The 11,683-nt window shown below is 33.2% G+C and overlaps 1 non-coding gene across 1 annotated transcript; it reads left to right on the plus strand.

Annotated features, from left to right (window-relative positions):
* Positions 1-2,146: 2,146 nt before the first annotated feature.
* Positions 2,147-6,117, plus strand: LOC119558852. The gene has a single exon (XR_005220475.1). It is a non-coding gene; the product is annotated as a large subunit ribosomal RNA (ribosomal RNA).
* Positions 6,118-11,683: the final 5,566 nt, after the last annotated feature.

The following is an 11,683-nucleotide window of genomic DNA, read 5'->3' on the forward strand; positions in this document are numbered from 1 at the left end:
GAACGCCAAGCATATCCATATAAACTATGGATATGCATAGAAATCCATACAAAAGTAAAAAAAAATTATGTATAGAAAAATATACATATATTTATATAAGTGAATCGTATGGATATGGCTTATAGGTATAATACCTATAAGGCATAATAATGTATAACAAGTAAATATACATTGAAATGTGAATGCATTGTATGGATATGGCATATAAATGCCATATATATAGAAATAAATTGTATATCAATGATATAACAATTATAAACCTAGTGAGGGGCGGCACTAGTGAATGAATCGTATGGATATGGCTTATAGGTATAATACCTATAAGGCATAATAATGTATAATATAATAAATATACATTAAGATATGAATGGATTGTATAAATATGGCATAGAAATGCCATATACATAAGAATAAATGGTAGAATTTACCCATATATCACTGAAACACGATATATAAACCTAGTGATAGCTGGCACTAGTACTGTAAACAGGCACGCAATAGTGCGTGGGGTAAAAAACTACTATAGGGAGGTGGTCGTTGGCGGGCCCCTCCTCGTATTGGTCAAAACTTATGTTATGCATATGAATTTGTCAATACTATATAGAACGCCAAGCATATCCATATAAACTATGGATATGCATAGAAATCCATACAAAAGTAAAAAAAAATTATGTATAGAAAAATATACATATATTTATATAAGTGAATCGTATGGATATGGCTTATAGGTATAATACCTATAAGGCATAATAATGTATAACAAGTAAATATACATTGAAATGTGAATGCATTGTATGGATATGGCATATAAATGCCATATATATAGAAATAAATTGTATATCAATGATATAACAATTATAAACCTAGTGAGGGGCGGCACTAGTGAATGAATCGTATGGATATGGCTTATAGGTATAATACCTATAAGGCATAATAATGTATAATATAATAAATATACATTAAGATATGAATGGATTGTATAAATATGGCATAGAAATGCCATATACATAAGAATAAATGGTAGAATTTACCCATATATCACTGAAACACGATATATAAACCTAGTGATAGCTGGCACTAGTACTGTAAACAGGCACGCAATAGTGCGTGGGGTAAAAAACTACTATAGGGAGGTGGTCGTTGGCGGGCCCCTCCTCGTATTGGTCAAAACTTATGTTATGCATATGAATTTGTCAATACTATATAGAACGCCAAGCATATCCATATAAACTATGGATATGCATAGAAAACCATACAAAAGTAAAAAAAAATTATGTATAGAAAAATATACATATATTTATATAAGTGAATCGTATGGATATGGCTTATAGGTATAATACCTATAAGGCATAATAATGTATAACAAGTAAATATACATTGAAATGTGAATGCATTGTATGGATATGGCATATAAATGCCATATATATAGAAATAAATTGTATATCAATGATATAACAATTATAAACTAGTGAGGGGCGGCACTAGTGAATGAATCGTATGGATATGGCTTATAGGTATAATACCTATAAGGCATAATAATGTATAATATAATAAATATACATTAAGATATGAATGGATTGTATAAATATGGCATAGAAATGCCATATACATAAGAATAAATGGTAGAATTTACCCATATATCACTGAAACACGATATATAAACCTAGTGATAGCTGGCACTAGTACTGTAAACAGGCACGCAATAGTGCGTGGGGTAAAAAACTACTATAGGGAGGTGGTCGTTGGCGGGCCCCTCCTCGTATTGGTCAAAACTTATGTTATGCATATGAATTTGTCAATACTATATAGAACGCCAAGCATATCCATATAAACTATGGATATGCATAGAAAACCATACAAAAGTAAAAAAAAATGTATGAAAAAAAATATACATATATTTATATAAGTGAATCGTATGGATATGGCTTATAGGTATAATACCTATAAGGCATAATAATGTATAACAAGTAAATATACATTGAAATGTGAATGCATTGTATGGATATGGCATATAAATATATATATAGAAATAAATTGTATTCAATTATAACAAACAAATGCCATACAAATATATAAAATATATAACGAATTTAATAAAATGTTTTATCATTATATATAAAGAATTAATTGCAAAAAAAGTTATACACAACCTCAACTCATATGGGACTACCCCCTGAATTTAAGCATATTAATTAGGGGAGGAAAAGAAACTAACCAGGATTTTCTTAGTAGCGGCGAGCGAAAAGAAATCAGTTCAGCACTAAGTCACTTTGTCTATATGGCAAATGTGAGATGCAGTGTATGGAGCGTCAATATTCTAGTATGAGAAATTAACGATTTAAGTCCTTCTTAAATGAGGCCATTTACCCATAGAGGGTGCCAGGCCCGTATAACGTTAATGATTACTAGATGATGTTTCCAAAGAGTCGTGTTGCTTGATAGTGCAGCACTAAGTGGGTGGTAAACTCCATCTAAAACTAAATATAACCATGAGACCGATAGTAAACAAGTACCGTGAGGGAAAGTTGAAAAGAACTCTGAATAGAGAGTTAAACAGTACGTGAAACTGCTTAGAGGTTAAGCCCGATGAACCTGAATATCCGTTATGGAAAATTCATCATTAAAATTGTAATATTTAAACAATATTATGATAATAGTGTGCATTTTTTCCATATAAGGACATTGTAATCTATTAGCATACAAAATTTATCATAAAATATAACTTATAGTTTATTCAAATTAATTTGCTTGCATTTTAACACAGAATAAATGTTATTAATTTGATAAAGTGCTGATAGATTTATATGAATACAGTGCGTTAATTTTTCGGAATTATATAATGGCATAATTATCATTGATTTTTGTGTTTATTATATGCACTTGTATGATTAACAATGCGAAAGATTCAGGATACCTTCGGGACCCGTCTTGAAACACGGACCAAGGAGTCTAACATATGTGCAAGTTATTGGGATATAAACCTAATAGCGTAATTAACTTGACTAATAATGGGATTAGTTTTTTAACTATTTATAGCTAATTAACACAATCCCGGGGCGTTCTATATAGTTATGTATAATGATATTTATATTATTTATGCCTCTAACTGGAACGTACCTTGAGCATATATGCTGTGACCCGAAAGATGGTGAACTATACTTGATCAGGTTGAAGTCAGGGGAAACCCTGATGGAAGACCGAAACAGTTCTGACGTGCAAATCGATTGTCAGAATTGAGTATAGGGGCGAAAGACCAATCGAACCATCTAGTAGCTGGTTCCTTCCGAAGTTTCCCTCAGGATAGCTGGTGCATTTTAATGTTATATAAAATAATCTTATCTGGTAAAGCGAATGATTAGAGGCCTTAGGGTCGAAACGATCTTAACCTATTCTCAAACTTTAAATGGGTAAGAACCTTAACTTTCTTGATATGAAGTTCAAGGTTATGATATAATGTGCCCAGTGGGCCACTTTTGGTAAGCAGAACTGGCGCTGTGGGATGAACCAAACGTAATGTTACGGTGCCCAAATTAACAACTCATGCAGATACCATGAAAGGCGTTGGTTGCTTAAAACAGCAGGACGGTGATCATGGAAGTCGAAATCCGCTAAGGAGTGTGTAACAACTCACCTGCCGAAGCAACTAGCCCTTAAAATGGATGGCGCTTAAGTTGTATACCTATACATTACCGCTAAAGTAGATGATTTATATTACTTGTGATATAAATTTTGAAACTTTAGTGAGTAGGAAGGTACAATGGTATGCGTAGAAGTGTTTGGCGTAAGCCTGCATGGAGCTGCCATTGGTACAGATCTTGGTGGTAGTAGCAAATAATCGAATGAGACCTTGGAGGACTGAAGTGGAGAAGGGTTTCGTGTGAACAGTGGTTGATCACGAGTTAGTCGGTCCTAAGTTCAAGGCGAAAGCCGAAAATTTTCAAGTAAAACACAAATGCCATACAAATATAATTATATTATATAAATCAAGCTAATTAATATACTTGAATAATTTTGAACGAAAGGGAATACGGTTCCAATTCCGTAACCTGTTGAGTATCCGTTTGTTATTAAATATGGGCCTCGTGCTCATCCTGGCAACAGGAACGACCATAAAGAAGCCGTCGAGAGATATCGGAAGAGTTTTCTTTTCTGTTTTATAGCCGTACTACCATGGAAGTCTTTCGCAGAGAGATATGGTAGATGGGCTAGAAGAGCATGACATATACTGTTGTGTCGATATTTTCTCCTCGGACCTTGAAAATTTATGGTGGGGACACGCAAACTTCTCAACAGGCCGTACCAATATCCGCAGCTGGTCTCCAAGGTGAAGAGTCTCTAGTCGATAGAATAATGTAGGTAAGGGAAGTCGGCAAATTAGATCCGTAACTTCGGGATAAGGATTGGCTCTGAAGATTGAGATAGTCGGGCTTGATTGGGAAACAATAACATGGTTTATGTGCTCGTTCTGGGTAAATAGAGTGTCTGGCATTTATGTTGGTCACTTGTTCCCCGGATAGTTTAGTTACGTAGCCAATTGTGGAACTTTCTTGCTAAAATTTTTAAGAATACTAATTGGGTTAAACCAATTAGTTCTTATTAATTATAACGATTATCAATTAACAATCAATTCAGAACTGGCACGGACTTGGGGAATCCGACTGTCTAATTAAAACAAAGCATTGTGATGGCCCTAGCGGGTGTTGACACAATGTGATTTCTGCCCAGTGCTCTGAATGTCAAAGTGAAGAAATTCAAGTAAGCGCGGGTCAACGGCGGGAGTAACTATGACTCTCTTAAGGTAGCCAAATGCCTCGTCATCTAATTAGTGACGCGCATGAATGGATTAACGAGATTCCTACTGTCCCTATCTACTATCTAGCGAAACCACAGCCAAGGGAACGGGCTTGGAATAATTAGCGGGGAAAGAAGACCCTTTTGAGCTTGACTCTAATCTGGCAGTGTAAGGAGACATAAGAGGTGTAGAATAAGTGGGAGATATTAGACTTCGGTTTGGTATCGCCAATGAAATACCACTACTCTTATTGTTTCCTTACTTACTTGATTAAATGGAACGTGTATCATTTCCTAGCCATTATACGGATATATTTATTATATCTTATGGTATTGGGTTTTGATGCAAGCTTCTTGATCAAAGTATCACGAGTTTGTTATATAATCGCAAACAAATTCTTTAATAAAACGGTGCATTTATGTATTTTTGATTTGAAAATTTGGTATAACTCCAATTACTCAGGTATGATCCAATTCAAGGACATTGCCAGGTAGGGAGTTTGACTGGGGCGGTACATCTCTCAAATAATAACGGAGGTGTCCCAAGGCCAGCTCAGTGCGGACAGAAACCACACATAGAGCAAAAGGGCAAATGCTGACTTGATCTCGGTGTTCAGTACACACAGGGACAGCAAAAGCTCGGCCTATCGATCCTTTTGGTTTAAAGAGTTTTTAACAAGAGGTGTCAGAAAAGTTACCATAGGGATAACTGGCTTGTGGCGGCCAAGCGTTCATAGCGACGTCGCTTTTTGATCCTTCGATGTCGGCTCTTCCTATCATTGTGAAGCAAAATTCACCAAGCGTTGGATTGTTCACCCATGCAAGGGAACGTGAGCTGGGTTTAGACCGTCGTGAGACAGGTTAGTTTTACCCTACTAATGACAAAACGTTGTTGCGACAGCATTCCTGCGTAGTACGAGAGGAACCGCAGGTACGGACCAATGGCACAATACTTGTTCGAGCGAACAGTGGTATGACGCTACGTCCGTTGGATTATGCCTGAACGCCTCTAAGGTCGTATCCGTGCTGGACTGCAATGATAAATAAGGGGCAATTTGCATTGTATGGCTTCTAAACCATTTAAAGTTTATAATTTACTTTATAAACGACAATGGATGTGATGCCAATGTAATTTGTAACATAGTAAATTGGGAGGATCTTTGATCACCTGATGCCGCGCTAGTTACATATAAAAGCATTATTTAATACAATGACAAAGCCTAGAATCAATTGTAAACGACTTTTGTAACAGGCAAGGTGTTGTAAGTGGTTGAGCAGCTGCCATACTGCGATCCACTGAAGCTTATCCTTTGCTTGATGATTCGATAATAAAGATGTTGCAAGCGGGCATAATCATTATGCTTGCTTGCAGCATCGCACGCCACTTTGTTTGTGGTGTGTAAGGTAGGGAAGAAGAAATATAAAAGACCTAAATTGGAAACATCAATATATAAGTAAATATTGAACAAACAAAATGTATCGTCATCTTATTAGTGACGCGATGATAAAGTGGCAAACATATTCCATGTATAAATATTCCTATGGTATTAAAATTCAAGTAAAGAGGACATATATAAAAGTTTGTATATATGGTTCATTCAATGGTAGCAGCGGTTGGTTGGTTGGTGTCTGCTCCTCTTATTGTTCAAAACTTATGTTATGGTAGCAAGTCTATATCGTCATATTATTAGTGACGCGAAAAAGTAGTGGCAAAACATATTCCATGTATAAATAAATATTCCTATGGTATTGAAATTCAAGTAAAGAGGCCATTCAAGTAAAGAGGACTTATATAAATATAAGTATATATAATGGTAGCAGCGCGGTTGGTTGGTTGGTGTGTCTGCTCCTCTTATTGTTCAAAACTTATGTTATGGTAGCAAGACTGTATCGTCATATTATTAGTGACGCGAAAAAGTAGTGGCAAAACATATTCCATGTATAAATATTCCTATGGTATTGAAATTCAACTAAAGAGGACATATAAAATTACTATCAATGGTAGCAGTGGTTGGTTGGTTGGTGGTTGGTTGGCGGCTGCTCCTATTATTGTTCAAGACTTATGTTATGGTAGCAAGTCTGTATCGTCATATTAATTATTAGTGACGCGAAAAAGTAGTGGAAATCATATTCCATGTATAAATAGATTCCTATGGTAATGAAATTTTCAAGTAAAGAGAGGACCATTCAAGTAAGAGGACATATAAAAAGTAAGTATATGTTCCTCCAATGGTAGCAGTGGTTGGTTGGTTGGCGGCTGATCCTCTTATTGTTCAAAACTTATTTTATCAATATGAGTTTGGCAATACAATAAAGAAGACCAATCTAATCCATATAAAACTAAATGTATTATATGGATATGCTTAGGAAACCCATATATTCATAAAAAAAAATTATGTATAGAAAATTATACATATATCTTTTATATAAATGAATCGTATGGATATCGCCTTATGGTAGGTATAATAACTTTTTAAGGCATAATAATGTATAATATAGAAAATATACATTGAAATATAAATGCATTTTTATAGATATGGCGGCATATAAGTGCCATATACACAAGAATAAATAATAGAATTTACCAATATATAATTAAAATGAGATATATAAACCTAGTGAGGGGCTGCACTAGTATATGAATCGTATGGATATGGCTTATAGGTATAATACCTATAAGGCATAATAATGTATAATATAATAAATATAAATTAAGATATGAATGAATTATATAAATATGGCATAGAAATGCCATATACATACATAAGAATAAATGGTAGAATTTACCCATATATCACTGAAACACGATATATAAACCTAATGATAGCTGGCACTAGTACTGTAAACATGCACGCAATAGTGCGTGGGGTAAAAAACTACTATAGGGAGGTGGTCGTTGGCGGGCCCCTCCTCGTATTGGTCAAAACTTATGTTATGCATATGAATTTGTCAATACTATATAGAACGCCAAGCATATCCATATAAACTATGGATATGCATAGAAATCCATACAAAAGTAAAAAAAAATTATGTATAGAAAAATATACATATATTTATATAAGTGAATCGTATGGATATGGCTTATAGGTATAATACCTATAAGGCATAATAATGTATAACAAGTAAATATACATTGAAATGTGAATGCATTGTATGGATATGGCATATAAATGCCATATATATAGAAATAAATTGTATATCAATGATATAACAATTATAAACCTAGTGAGGGGCGGCACTAGTGAATGAATCGTATGGATATGGCTTATAGGTATAATACCTATAAGGCATAATAATGTATAATATAATAAATATACATTAAGATATGAATGGATTGTATAAATATGGCATAGAAATGCCATATACATAAGAATAAATGGTAGAATTTACCCATATATCACTGAAACACGATATATAAACCTAGTGATAGCTGGCACTAGTACTGTAAACAGGCACGCAATAGTGCGTGGGGTAAAAAACTACTATAGGGAGGTGGTCGTTGGCGGGCCCCTCCTCGTATTGGTCAAAACTTATGTTATGCATATGAATTTGTCAATACTATATAGAACGCCAAGCATATCCATATAAACTATGGATATGCATAGAAATCCATACAAAAGTAAAAAAAAAATTATGTATAGAAAAATATACATATATTTATATAAGTGAATCGTATGGATATGGCTTATAGGTATAATACCTATAAGGCATAATAATGTATAACAAGTAAATATACATTGAAATGTGAATGCATTGTATGGATATGGCATATAAATGCCATATATATAGAAATAAATTGTATATCAATGATATAACAATTATAAACCTAGTGAGGGGCGGCACTAGTGAATGAATCGTATGGATATGGCTTATAGGTATAATACCTATAAGGCATAATAATGTATAATATAATAAATATACATTAAGATATGAATGGATTGTATAAATATGGCATAGAAATGCCATATACATAAGAATAAATGGTAGAATTTACCCATATATCACTGAAACACGATATATAAACCTAGTGATAGCTGGCACTAGTACTGTAAACAGGCACGCAATAGTGCGTGGGGTAAAAAACTACTATAGGGAGGTGGTCGTTGGCGGGCCCCTCCTCGTATTGGTCAAAACTTATGTTATGCATATGAATTTGTCAATACTATATAGAACGCCAAGCATATCCATATAAACTATGGATATGCATAGAAAACCATACAAAAGTAAAAAAAAATTATGTATAGAAAAATATACATATATTTATATAAGTGAATCGTATGGATATGGCTTATAGGTATAATACCTATAAGGCATAATAATGTATAACAAGTAAATATACATTGAAATGTGAATGCATTGTATGGATATGGCATATAAATGCCATATATATAGAAATAAATTGTATATCAATGATATAACAATTATAAACCTAGTGAGGGGCGGCACTAGTGAATGAATCGTATGGATATGGCTTATAGGTATAATACCTATAAGGCATAATAATGTATAATATAATAAATATACATTAAGATATGAATGGATTGTATAAATATGGCATAGAAATGCCATATACATAAGAATAAATGGTAGAATTTACCCATATATCACTGAAACACGATATATAAACCTAGTGATAGCTGGCACTAGTACTGTAAACAGGCACGCAATAGTGCGTGGGGTAAAAAACTACTATAGGGAGGTGGTCGTTGGCGGGCCCCTCCTCGTATTGGTCAAAACTTATGTTATGCATATGAATTTGTCAATACTATATAGAACGCCAAGCATATCCATATAAACTATGGATATGCATAGAAAACCATACAAAAGTAAAAAAAAAATTATGTATAGAAAAATATACATATATTTATATAAGTGAATCGTATGGATATGGCTTATAGGTATAATACCTATAAGGCATAATAATGTATAACAAGTAAATATACATTGAAATGTGAATGCATTGTATGGATATGGCATATAAATGCCATATATATAGAAATAAATTGTTATATCAATGATATAACAATTATAAACCTAGTGAGGGGCGGCACTAGTGAATGAATCGTATGGATATGGCTTATAGGTATAATACCTATAAGGCATAATAATGTATAATATAATAAATATACATTAAGATATGAATGGATTGTATAAATATGGCATAGAAATGCCATATACATAAGAATAAATGGTAGAATTTACCCATATATCACTGAAACACGATATATAAACCTAGTGATAGCTGGCACTAGTACTGTAAACAGGCACGCAATAGTGCGTGGGGTAAAAAACTACTATAGGGAGGTGGTCGTTGGCGGGCCCCTCCTCGTATTGGTCAAAACTTATGTTATGCATATGAATTTGTCAATACTATATAGAACGCCAAGCATATCCATATAAACTATGGATATGCATAGAAATCCATACAAAAGTAAAAAAAAATTATGTATAGAAAAATATACATATATTTATATAAGTGAATCGTATGGATATGGCTTATAGGTATAATACCTATAAGGCATAATAATGTATAACAAGTAAATATACATTGAAATGTGAATGCATTGTATGGATATGGCATATAAATGCCATATATATAGAAATAAATTGTATATCAATGATATAACAATTATAAACCTAGTGAGGGGCGGCACTAGTGAATGAATCGTATGGATATGGCTTATAGGTATAATACCTATAAGGCATAATAATGTATAATATAATAAATATACATTAAGATATGAATGGATTGTATAAATATGGCATAGAAATGCCATATACATAAGAATAAATGGTAGAATTTACCCATATATCACTGAAACACGATATATAAACCTAGTGATAGCTGGCACTAGTACTGTAAACAGGCACGCAATAGTGCGTGGGGTAAAAAACTACTATAGGGAGGTGGTCGTTGGCGGGCCCCTCCTCGTATTGGTCAAAACTTATGTTATGCATATGAATTTGTCAATACTATATAGAACGCCAAGCATATCCATATAAACTATGGATATGCATAGAAATCCATACAAAAGTAAAAAAAAATTATGTATAGAAAAATATACATATATTTATATAAGTGAATCGTATGGATATGGCTTATAGGTATAATACCTATAAGGCATAATAATGTATAACAAGTAAATATACATTGAAATGTGAATGCATTGTATGGATATGGCATATAAATGCCATATATATAGAAATAAATTGTATATCAATGATATAACAATTATAAACCTAGTGAGGGGCGGCACTAGTGAATGAATCGTATGGATATGGCTTATAGGTATAATACCTATAAGGCATAATAATGTATAATATAATAAATATACATTAAGATATGAATGGATTGTATAAATATGGCATAGAAATGCCATATACATAAGAATAAATGGTAGAATTTACCCATATATCACTGAAACATGATATATAAACCTAGTGATAGCTGGCACTAGTACTGTAAACAGGCACGCAGTAGTGCGTGGGGTAAAAAACTACTATAGGGAGGTGGTCGTTGGCGGGCCCCTCCTCGTATTGGTCAAAACTTATGTTATGCGTAAACATATGATTTTGTCAATACTATAAAGAAAACTTGTTTTGTACATACAAAACTAAATGAATTATATGGATATTGAAAAATAAATGGCATTATATCCATATAATGAAAATATACTTGTATTCTCTTATTATAAGAGAGAATACCGTATAGTTGGTTGGCAAAGACAATTGAAAATACCCGAATTGCAGATGATGGGTTCAAAAACTACTATAGGGTGGTGTAGCAAATAATATGAAGATGATATATCCATATAATGGATATACACTAGTATTCTCTTATTATAATAGAGAATACCATATAAATGGTTGGCAAAGACAATTGAAAATACCC

The sequence above is a fragment of the Drosophila subpulchrella genome, unplaced genomic scaffold (genome assembly GCF_014743375.2).
Source record: "Drosophila subpulchrella strain 33 F10 #4 breed RU33 unplaced genomic scaffold, RU_Dsub_v1.1 Primary Assembly Seq144, whole genome shotgun sequence".
NCBI lineage: Eukaryota > Metazoa > Arthropoda > Insecta > Diptera > Drosophilidae > Drosophila > Drosophila subpulchrella.